This window comes from Ambystoma mexicanum, chromosome 4p, assembly GCF_040938575.1.
Source record: "Ambystoma mexicanum isolate Mex_15411 chromosome 4p, UKY_AmexF1_1, whole genome shotgun sequence".
Lineage (NCBI taxonomy): Eukaryota > Metazoa > Chordata > Amphibia > Caudata > Ambystomatidae > Ambystoma > Ambystoma mexicanum.
In genome coordinates, this window is record NC_090927.1 from 1,103,440,251 (window position 1) to 1,103,452,652 (window position 12,402).

The following is a 12,402-nucleotide window of genomic DNA, read 5'->3' on the forward strand; positions in this document are numbered from 1 at the left end:
TCTAAACACCAGCTCTTCTTAATTTTAAACATAATTTCAACTTGTCAAGCTGTGCCTTTCTCTCCTATATAGTTTCTTTCACATTTAATCCATTCAGGGGATAGCATCAGAGACTTTCCAAAATGCCAGGTTGTTTGCTCCTCTTAAGTGGTGCGACCACTCTAACCTTTAGCACCTCTCTTTGTTCCTTGCACTCCCTTTTAACTTTTCACCTTCAGGTGCTTCCTGCACCCCTTCTTGTTCTACCGTGTTTCTTTTGCTTTCTTACTTGTACCCTTCTTGCCTTCTCGTGCGCACTTGCACCGTCTCTCGCTTGCTTTCATCTTTTCAGTGACTCTGGCACTTTCCTTTTCCTTCTCGTGCCTCTAGCACGCTTCTCTTGTCCTTTCGTTGCTCACTTACATCCACCTTTTCTTTGCGAGTTACTTGCACCCCTTTTCCACACCTTTCTGTACTCCCGGTGCTCATTTGCACCTTTCCTTTTCTTTCCGCTCTCTCACCGCTTCTTAATGCACTTTCTGTTCTTATTCTTCACTTTCACCTCTGTGTCTTTCACACTCTTTTCCAATCGCTTTCAGCTTCTGTCTCTTTTTGCTCTGTTCAGCTTTATATTCTGTGCCTTTATCCCGCTACGCTGCAGTCACACGCACGCTCCCAAGTTTCTTTCTCACTGCTTTCACAAACCTCACCGTCTCCGTCACATTGACCTATGGTCCCTTCAGGATACACAGGGTTGAGGTCAAGTTCTTACCACCTGCTCCTCAGACACCCTTGTGGCCATCACAGGACCCCAGGGAACTAGCACTTTCCTGAATGCTGCCAGCAGGATTCAGGCAGCCTCACTCCGGCTCCTTGGAGACACAGCTTTCTCACCACGCTATAGCCCCTTACAGACACCGGGCCGGCGTATATGCACATCGTTCTCCTCCAGCCCTCTGGTCCTGTCAGTCTCTGCTTCTTTGTTTCTCTGGTCCAGACAGCATACCCAGCTCGTTCACTCTCTTGAAAAAGACCACACCTTTTATAGTTGTGAAAACAGTCAAGTGGAGTCGGGGTGTGAGTGATAATTAGTAAATACTTCACTCTGCCTGACTATCAGTGGGACAGTTTAAGTTATTTCTATTGTCAAAATTACACTTTCTCTGAAACTTGGCTATCCTCTTCCAAAGCTGTCATTCCAACCTTGACAACATCTTCAACTGCTTTTTCTCATACCCCCCACCTATCACATCGTGGGGGTGGCGTTGGCATTCTTTATCACTCTTCATTTACTCTCTCTCTCCATCTCCAACCAATCTACCACATTTTCCGTCATTCGAATATCACTACTCTCTCTTTTCCAAACCCTCGACTATTGCTTTTCTTTTGGACCTATCGCCCTCCTGGCTCTGTGAACTCCTTTTGCGAAGATCTTGACTCACTTTTGTTCTCTGTTTTACCCTTTGATACCCCATTGCTCTTACTTGGTGATTTGAACCTCCATCGTTCCTCTACTCATCCCTCTGTTCCTCTTATATCTTCTCTTGATTTCTATTATTTCTTTTCAGTTCTCTTCCCCTCCTTCTCATATTTCTGGTTCCATCTCCTCTTTTCCTATCCACTCATCTGACCATTGATTCCTCTGGATTACCACAGACCTTGCAATGCTTCTCCTGAGCATCTGTCCAACTTGATGTAAACTCAGCTACCCTCAGGGTATTTGTACACAGATGAACATACAGCATTAGGGCATACGCTGGGGTTACGCAATCTAAATAAATTTCAAATCCTGCAATCTGCTTTAACATTATATAGGGTGCACCTGTTTTCAGCACAATACACCCTCTTTTCATTTTATTTAAAATGTCTTCATAGCACTTAATTTTAACTCTAGTGTTTGCGCTCTGTGTTACGCCCTCTGTGTTTTCCCAGTGACCTGCCAAGCCCAGATCTTCAAGGTCTTTTCTAACAAATGAAAGCCATACTAGTGAGCCAGCTCCAGATACATTTTTCAGGCAGCTCAGCGACTCCCTGTATTTGTCAAGCTCAGGGGCACTGCAGATTCTAATCTAATAAAGCAGAGGCTTAGTGTCAATTACTTCATTTATTCGCTCAAGTCCACATTCCCTTCTCAGACTTGCCATTGGGGCTCCTTTTGGTTGCATTAGTAGGCTCTGCAGAAAACGATTGTTCGCTAAACATAGCTCGGTTAAGGGGCAATAACCCCACAGTTCAATAACCCCACAGTTCTGCCCCGTAACTTGCAGCTCCCCTGCCTTGTTTTTGGTACAATTTAATGGCAGGGGAAACTGCGCCCCTTCCAAACTTATTGAAAAAGTAGCAGACACTCCCACTGTATTTCTACAGTATTATTGTGGCCTTGACAAGGCGGGCTGTGCATGTAAGATCCTCTGAGAATCTTATCTTATCCCCAAGAAATTATAGTAGGGCAGTGGTTCTAACACATAGTTGTCAACCAACACCTTCAACATAATCTTTTTCTGTTTCTTTCTGCCGAATACAATCACCTTTGTTTTTTCAGGATTTAATGACATAAAAGGTTCCTGCCATTTCTCTATGAACATTTTCAAACTATGTCTCAATCCCATAGGGGTTTGTGGCTATCAGCACGGAATCATCAGCATAGAGGAGTGCTGGAAACCTGGCCAGCCCTAACTTGGGTGCATCAAGACCAGCAACCAGTAGTTCCTCTAGGATAGCGTTTAAGTACAAACAGAATAAAAGGCGGGCCAGCACACACCCCTGGCGCGCCCCCCCCTCTACTGCAAAGTGGTCGGTGGCCTCCCCGTTCAACCCGCACCTTACAGATCCCCTATTATTGCGGTACAGGGTTTGGATGTTAGACAGAAATTACTCTGGAATACCCTTGTCTCTCAGCACAGCCCATAGTTTATCACAGGAAACACTATTGAATGCTGTACGAAGGTCCACAAAGACCGCATAAATTGTAGAGTGCTGCATTGTAATATATTTGGCCAGGATTCCATTCAGTCTGAGACATTGGCCCACATTGCTAATGGGAGCAGAATATGATACGCTATGTATTGAACAGCACGTAATAAACACAGTCAATAAAGTAAAAACCCTTGGAGTTAGCATTGAGGCATCACTTAATGCAGATCCTCAAGTTGCAAATGTGACAGAATCTATACTATACCAGCTAAGGCACCTATGCCTGATAAAACATTTTGTCGCTATAGCTAACTGGACTACTTTAAAAAGAGCTTTGGTTATGTCGAGATTGGATTACTGCAACACATCATTAGGCGGAGCAAGCAAATGTTGTACTAAGAGACTACAGATCCTACAAAATGATGCTGTGAGAATCATTAAAAATGTTTCAAGATGTGATCATATATCACAGTATAGGAGAGAATTGCATTGGCTTCCTGAGTCAAAATTAACACTATGGGCCTCATTACACGGACGGCAGTGGACCAAGTTGCTATTAGCACCTTGATCCATGCCGGTAAAATACCGGCACCGCCTTGGAGGAAAGGGGAATTACCGCCCTATTCCAAGGTTGGCGGGGCGGTAAGTCCCCCTTTCCCCATTGCCCTTCCCCATTCCCATTTTTGCCCTATAGGGCATAATGGGAATGGAGAAGGTGCTAATTACGGCACCGCAAATTGCAGTACCGTAATTAGCTCCCTGGTCCCTTTGCGGGTTGGCTTTTAACGCCTGCAAAAAAGCAGGCGTTAAATTCTCCAACCCGCAAAGGGACCTCGTAGTAAGGCAGTAAGGTTTTACCGCTACCGGTAAAATACCGGTACCGGTAAACCCTTACCGCCGTCCGTGTAATGAAGCCCTATGACTCTTAAATGTCTTTTTGGTGACTCCCCTGAATATCTGAAAACTCGCATCATGGTTCAAAACTCAATTAGAGATACCAGATCAAAAGATTCCATGCATTTGATGTGTCCTAGATCCTGACGAGTTAGGGGTAAAGAAAGGACCTACCCTGTAAAAGCGGCCATAGTGTGGAATAAATTGCCTATATATCTATGCTGTGAGAGGAGCCTACTGGCATTTAAAAAAGCATTAAAGACTGTTTTGTTCACATAGGTTTGACCTTCCTGTGAGAAATCTTTTTCTTATAGTTCACTGTTGCTTGATCCATCTTTTCTCCACGCCCTGGTGCCTACGGGCTTTGGCACGTTAAAAATAAATAAATAAATAATAGAAAATTTGATAGAAGTACACATTTAACAGAAGAATACATTTCAACGCACCAGGATATCCTCCAATACATTTTCTAAAAGAACAAGTTACTTACCAACTGTAACGTTCTTTCGACTGGATGTTCCTCCCACGTATTCCTCATCTTGTGATATTCGTATCCTGCCAGCTTCGCTGCTTCGGAAAAAAAATGTCGGCAGAGGGCGCTGTGCACGAGGCCGTAGCGTCGGTGGCCATCGATGTGCTCCGTACCGATTCGATGTCACCATCAGTACAAATAGCTCGTGCTGCTTGTTGGCTTCAGTTCTCTTTTTTCGAGGAAATATTCGAGGAACACCCATGCATGCCTCATGAGTGATAGACTCTTCATGAGAGGAAAGTGTAAGAAACGTAAACTGTACTGTAGGATAGGATGGGAGGGGCGATGAGGAATACGTGGGAGAAACATCCAGTCGAAAGAACGTTACAGTTGGTAAGTAACTTGTTCTTCGAATGGATTATGTCCTCCCACGTATTGCTCATCTTGTGATAGACTCCCATAGCAGTGGTAAATTTGGAGGTGGGAGTACTAGTTATTGTTCTCATGGACGGCATGAAGTACCGCCTTGGCAAATAAACCCTCATTGGAGGAAGAGACATCTAAGCAATAATGCTTGATGAAGGTATGCATTGATGCCCATGTTGCAGCTGAACAAATATCTGCTGCAGGGACTCCCCTTTTCAAAGCCGCAGAAGTAGCCATCCCCATAGTGGAATGGGCTTGTAGCCCATCCGGTGGGTCTTTTCCCGCCAATCTGTAGCTCTCAATGTAAAGACTGGTAGGGGGTGTCTGTACTTCCGCTCTCTATATGGTAGAGGAGAGGCACAGAGGACCCCAGCCAAGATTCTCTATTATTGGTACGTGGTCGAGCAATCAAGGCCTAGCTTCTCAGGAGGTGATGCGGGCTGGTTCTTAAGTACAGTGTAGTCCCCGAATCCCCACAAAGGAATGTCCACACATTGTATTACTGAAAACACAGTCTTTATATAATTAATATTCAAAGGTATGTACACGATCCCAATAACGCACTTTGTACTTGGAAGTCAATAATAATAAATATATACACGTCTAGAGTGGTACCACTAATGTTATCAAATCTCATTAAAGTGCATCAACTGTACGGTTAAAATGTCACACAGATCAATAACGAGTAAACCAGCAATAGAGATGGGAAGGAACGCAAGATGGTTGAAACAATAGGCAGAACACTGGCCCCTACCTCTAGGCGCAGTTCTGTGTGGAGATCCCCCCACCTGGGCAACCTGTAAATAAAGATATACACACAAGCCCAGTCCATATATTGTTCGATAGTCTTACTTCTTCCTATTAAGGTTTTACCCCCCCCAATGTACCTGGTGGAGTAGAGTTCTCCGACGATGCACCGACCGATCCTTCTTGAGTGCCTCCCTTTCAGGTGGGAGCCACGGATCGTTGAGAGGTGTCGGGGAACTTGGCGTTCGGTGTCGGGGAATCGACGGCCCTTCTTGAGTGCCCTCCCTTTAAGGCGGGAGTCACGGGTCGTCGAACGTCCGGCGGTGAACAGGGTGAACTAAGGCAAGGAAGTGACAGCTTCGTTCCTAGCGGTGCTCGTCGACGACAGAGCATTGGTGTCCTGCAAGGAAGAGGCGTGCGGGGCACCTCGGTGACAATAGTTCTGGACAGCAAAGAGATGATGAAGAACTGTGGCCCAGCAAGGGCGTCGAGTCGTCGGCGTCTCTGCGGTCTTTAGGTGGCGGGAAACCCACCGGTGGATGCTCCTCGGCACGTCGACTGTCGGGCCTTCTCCAGCGGGAGACAAGTGGGTGACGATGCAGACGAGATGATCAATTGAAGTTCTTAGGCAAACGGGAGCACGGCGGCTCCGGTTGGCGACGGCGGTCGTCAACAGTGGCGGACAACAGTCCGAGTGCTTCTCCTTGGAGTTCCGCAGCAGTCCCCGTATCGGGTCGGCAGCCTGTCGAAGGAGTGTCTACCAGGGAGAGTTGGCAAAGATCAGCTGTGCACGATGGTTCCCTCGTAGCCCGGGAAGAGGGCGCCTTACCAGGTCCTCTCTGGGTCAGTCCTTGGAGGCACAGCAGCTTTCAGATTGTGAAGGAGAGCAACAGCAATTCTTCTCGTCCAGCAGGGCTTCAAGGTCAAGCGTCAGTTAATCCAGTTACTCGTCGTAGTGGACTTCAACTTCTGAACACGATTCCTAGCAGTGAGAGGTCCCCAGATATACTGTTGATCTCCCATTCATTCCGCTGGGTCATACTCAAGCATCCAATCATAACTACGGGCATTCATGCAGGCAGGCCAATCAGGCACACAAGGTATTTAGGCCATTCACTTCTCTCCAGACACTCACAACAAGTTATGTGTATTGGGACAAGTACCGAGCCATTCGACACTCCAAGCTGCATTCATACCGGTTTCGGGCAGGGTTGTCTCAGTCATTGTGTCAACCTCCAGATACTAGACACCCACAACACAGAATGCATATTCGTCACACACTCTATTCACCCAGGTCCCACCCACAGGAGGTACCCTCAACATACATCACCGGGAAGGCTCCAGCTAGTCTGACTGGGCCTTCACAACAACACCATATATGGCACTTCCATCCAACAGCCAGTCAGGGGGAAGGGACAGAGTCAGGGCTTCCCAGGACTTTGGGAAAACAAGGTAATGGGTAATAGAAAGCAAGAGGCCACCGGGGCCATCTTGTTTTCCATCAGGAATCAACTGATCCCAATGGCAGGGCCGGGGTATCCCAAAATGGAGGATACTCCGCGCACATGTCAAATTCAGCATGGAGCTGCCACCAGCCCATACCCTGCTCTGTGGGCCACCCACAGGTGCCCAAAAACATACACTTGGGGCACAGGGTTGTACCCCCACCCATGGGTGCCATAAGGGTATCCCACGGGTCCGTTCACCAAACCAAAAGAAAGAGAGCTGCACCGCCAGGAGTCCCACATGAACTCCTGTGCGGAAAACACGACAGAACACACGATAAAAAGCAGTAAAGGACAAGGATACGGAGGCCCTGTCCTCCGATGCATTTCCAGCATCACACTCAATTATAGCCAGAATGATCCAGCGGGATATAGTTTGTTTTGTCACCGCTAATCACAATTTATGACCTGTATAACCTACAAAAAGTTGGTCATTTTGACGTAATTTTGACATTCTTGAAATGTAAAAGCTGAGAGCCCTTTTGGGGTCCAGTCTAGGCAGTCTCTCCTCTTCTTTGCCCAAATGAGGAGGATAGAATGTTGGTAAAATGATTTTTTGTGACAAATGGAAGTCAAAAACTACTTTTGGTAAGAAAGATGGTTTTACCTTCAGAACCACATTGTCCTTGTAAAAAGTAGTATATGGAGGTTGTTAGGCTGAATCCTGTGCAGTTCCCTTAGGGAGCACTACAGAAGATTAGGACAAGAGTGAAAACTGAGCAAAACGGCACGGTGGAAACCAAACACAAATGGCACTCTAGCAATTTCTTACAAGGGAGGGAAAACACAAGTCATATAGAAATATCTTCTTACAGCCCCAGCAACACTTCCCATGAGTTTGTGAACCAGTTTAGGCAAGCACTTCACAAGGTTTAAAAGTGGGAAGGAAGGGGTGGTTATAAGAAGTAGGTGCACCAACACAGTTCTAGTTGAGGAGCAATCTAGTGAAGGCAGTTCTAACAAATTTAGCCAGAGTCAGTAGGCCTGTACCAGAGTCAGCGGTACAGAGCAAGGGCCCAGGAGCAAAATGTTCTTGTATCTGCAGTCAAGTCTTTGGTTAACGATTTTGAAAAGGTGGATGCAGAAGGTGAAAGACAATGTTAAGAGAGAGGGGCGGCCAACCCAACAGGTAGGTAAAGGATTTAAAACACCTTTAGCTCTACCACGCAGAAAGGGCGGCTTGGCAGAACAATGTACCTTATAAATGAAGAAGTGGCTCCTGCGGTGGCGGTTGTTCTTGGTAGTTCCTGCAGTTCGGGGGATCCAGCAGAGGAAGAGAGGCTCTCGTCGTGGAGGAAGGTTCGAATTACTGCACTACCCAGGGATGAAACCAGCCGCGGTGCTGCCCGACGATTAAAAGGTACACTCCTTTAAATCGCGGTCTGGGTGGACGGGTGCCTGGGTATCCGGTCTCCGAGTACAGGGTACTAGCGATTCGACCAAGGCAGGTCGGGAAGGCGATTGCCAAACTGGTTAGCCCCACCAGCTCAAGGGAAGAAGGCTCTTGCAGATGAAGATCTTCTCTCATCGTGTGGAGAAAAGTGGTGAGACGCTGCAGCAGGGCTTCACCGGTGGTTCAGTCGTTGCAGATGTCTTTGGCTTCTCTCCTCTTTGGCTTCTTAGTTCCAGTGGTGACGTCTTGCTCTTCCAGTCCTCAGGACCCTGCTTTTATGCAAAAAGAGCCCCATTCATACAGCCTAGCTGTCACTCACACAGTGGAGTGGTCATCTTGGTGGGAGACCCTCCAGCCTATCAGGATAGAGTGCGACATTGGTTGCTGAGGCAACCCTGTCCAGAGGTCCTACTCCCCTTCCCACACAATGGACCCACCCCAGACTCAGTGGCACCGAACGGAGGGCTTCTTGGCAGAAGCCCGCCAAAAGGACGAACAAAGGATCCCCGACCTGGGTTAGGAGTTTAGATAAAGACACGAGAAAGAAGTTATATTAAAGTTCTGGCAAATAAAACCTACCGGCGTAAAGTTAATATTAAAATACACCAGCGGTATGTTAGAGGCTGTCAGAAAATGTGGTAGCCTCGAACAATGGGAAAATCCCATAGGAAAATATTTGCGGTCGAATATTTACGATAGTAACCACTGCCACCAGCCAGAAACTTTTGAGAGAGGGACTGTACGGTACCCTCTCGAAAATGAACATAAGGGAAAATGTATTAACCCTTCCCAGTACCTCTATGGTAAGATGGGTTATACTGGTTTAGTTCACAAAAATTGACTAGTAAAGTCAATGGGGACTTTACATGCCCTGGGAGACAGTAGTCAGTCCCAGGGTATGGAGTCTATGTTTGGGGGTCGCTACGACACCCCTGTGTCACTCCACAGAGGGTGCTGTGTAACACATGTGAATAAAGATGGTTCCTATGGAGGTGAGAGAAACCCCATAGACATTAAAGAAACAAATAGCCTAGAACACATATAGCAAAAAAATTTCTAAGAGTGGGAAAAAGAGTCTCACTCTTAGCAGGAGAAAAAAACAAACCCTTCAAATCCAGCAAAGCTGCTGGGGGACTCTATAGGTGAGGGAAATTAGCCATAGAATGAGAATTCTCCCTAAAAGAGGTTTACATGAGAGAGCCTGTAGTTCACTAACCCTGCGGGCTGATGTTAAGGCTACAAGAAGGACAGTCTTCAATGTTAAAAGCTTGAAGGGACAGGAGTGCAGAGGCTCAAAAGGTATACAAGTTAGAAACTTAAGTACTAAATTTAAATCCCAATTTGGGACATGAAAAGGTACTAGAGGGTATACGTTGGTAAGCCCTTTCAGGAATTGAATTATCAATGGAATTTTGAAGTAAGATACCTCTTCCGAGGAGCACTTGAAAATGGACAGCGCAGCTAGATATCCTTTAATTGCTCCGATCGGGAGCCCCAGATTGGCTAGATGCAGTAGGAAATAGAGCACCATTGGAGTGCCACATTGAAAAGGGTCCACATCCTTATCTTTGCCCCAGTTACTGAACTTGTTCCAACGACATCGGTACAAAGATCGTTGCTGGCCTTCTGGCTGAAAGCAAAATCTCCATTGCCTCATCCGGAAGATCCCAATCCTTGTATCTCAACCTCTCAAAATCCATGCGTGAAGGTTGAGTGTCTTGACCTCTGGATGAAGAACGCGACCTTCCTCTTGCGAGAGAAGATCCTCTCTTTGCGGAAGACGTATTAGAGGGCAGATGGACATGTCCAGAAGGTCCGGGTACCACTTCCTCCTGGCCCAATCCGGGGCAATTAGGATCATGGTTTTCCTGAACTTTCTCAACCTCCTGATTACTTGAGGAATCACGGGGACTGGAGGAAACGCATACAGAAGTGGAAACTTCCAGTCCACCACGAACGCATCTCCTAGAGCTCCTCTTGGAGGAAATTCCCTTGAGCAATACTGTTCGACCTTCCGGTTTAGCGTGGTCGCGAACAGATCCACTTTAGGTGCTCACCAAAGGGCAAAGATCTTCAAAAGGACTTCCTGAGCTAGCTCCCACTCGTGGGAGACTGTGCTCTGCCTGCTCAGAGCGTCTGCCGCCGTGTTCTTCTCTCTGGCTAGGTGAACTGCTGATAGAGAGAATTCTTCTCGTATTGCCCAGAACCAGAGCTGCATTGCCTCTCTGCACAGTGGTAGTGACTCTATGCCTCCTCTCTTGTTGAGGTAGTAAATGGCCACCGTGTTGTCTGTCAGGACATTCTTTCCCTGTACAGAGGGCAGGAAGGCCTTCAGCGCTAGTCTGATTGCCCTCAGCTCTAATAGGTTGATGTGTAGTTTGGGCTCCAATGGAGACCAACGACCGCTGATTGTCAGATCGTTGGTATGGGCTCCCCACCCCATGAGTGAGGCGTCCGTTACTACTGTTATCTCCAGCCATGGTTGCCAAAAAGATTCTCTCTTGAGGATGTTGTTGTTGCAAGCCCACCATAGTAGATCCTGGGCAACTGTGCTCGGGACTGACATACTCCCCGAGAACTGGGACCACTGAGTTCTGAGGGCCCATTGAAGGGATCTCATTCTCAATCTGGCCTCTGGCACCAGAAAAATGCAGGATGCCATGAGGCCGAGCAACCTCAGAAAATTGAATGCCGGCAGATGTTGGGCATTCTGAAACTTTGTTACCATCTGCAGAATGTGGAGAGCTCTCACCTCGGGAGGCGAGGCTTTGCCAGAGGAAGTATCCAAAACTGCTCTGATAAACTGGAGCTTTTGGGATGCTATCATATGGGACTTCTTGAAATTGAGGGAGAAGCCCAGTTTGTGAAGGAAGTGACAGGTGATCGACAGATGTTTGAGCTCGTTCGGGAGAACACGCTCTGATCAACCAATCATCCAGGTAAGGGTAGACGTGAATCCCCATCTCCTGAGACTTGCTGCCACAACCGCCATCAGTTCGGTGAAATCCCTCGGGGTGGAGGTCTGCCCGAATGGCAGAGCTCAAAACTGATAGTGATAACCGCCAACTGCAAACCTCAGGTACTTTCTGTGCTTGAGATGTATTGGCACCCACCAGTCTTGAAGTTGGAGAGCCTGAAGGATCTGAAAAGGGGTTAACATCTTGAACTTGTCCTTCCTGAGGAACTTGTTGAAGTTTCTTAAGTCCAAGATGGGTCTCAATCCTCTGTCCTTCTCTGGGATGAGAAAGTAAGGGGAGTACCAACCCTTGTTCCTCTCTGCTAAAGGTACATGTTCTATTGCACCTTTCTCTAGCAGGGTTAAAATTTCCTGCAACAGGAGCAGGTCTGGAATTTTGGCACAGTTGGTTCCCGGTGGATGGTCCTGAGGCCTTTTTAGGAAGGGAAGACAGTAACCTTGAACTACTGTTTCCAGTGCCCAAGCATCTGAAGTAATGCCCCGCCATTCTTTCAGATGCTGAGAGATTCTGCCGCCCACTGGGGTTTTGTGTGATAAGGCCTCAGAGTGATTTGGAGGCGGCTGCAGGAGCAGCTGAGGGCAAAGGACCGTTCCTGAGGATGGCTTGGCAGTCTTTCCTCGTCCATCACGAGTGACATTTATTTTGCCTCTTTGAAAGGCCTGTCCTCTTCCTCTACCAAAAGAGGAGTAGTACCGTAAAGGACGACCCCTTCAGGAAGATGAACCCGAATAGGGTTTCTGAGGCTGTTGCATGGAGGCGCCAAGAGATTTATCTGCCGCTTTTGAGGTCTGTAGTCTTTGAAGGCTTTCATCAGCCTTACTACCAAACAGCCTCAAGCCATCAAAAGGCATGTTGAGAAGTCTGGCCTGCACATCTGGTGCAAACCCTGGCTTCCTCAACCACACAAATCTGCGTAGCACTGCGCTTGTAGCCATGGACCTGCTCATACTTTCAGCAGTGTCCAGTCCAGACTGGAGACATTCCCCCACTGCCTCCTTTCCGTCTTTGACAATATTCAGGAAGCCTTCCCTTTCCTCGCCTTCGGGAATAAGTTTAGCCACCGCGGAAATACAGTCCCACAGAGTATGTGTGAAC

At 47.3% G+C, this 12,402-nt stretch overlaps 1 protein-coding gene across 2 annotated transcripts in view; it reads right to left on the minus strand.

Moving 5' to 3' along the window:
- ADGB (androglobin) overlaps positions 1–12,402 on the minus strand; it is a 2,161,023-nt gene that overhangs the window by 1,052,534 nt on the left and 1,096,087 nt on the right. The window lies entirely within an intron of this gene.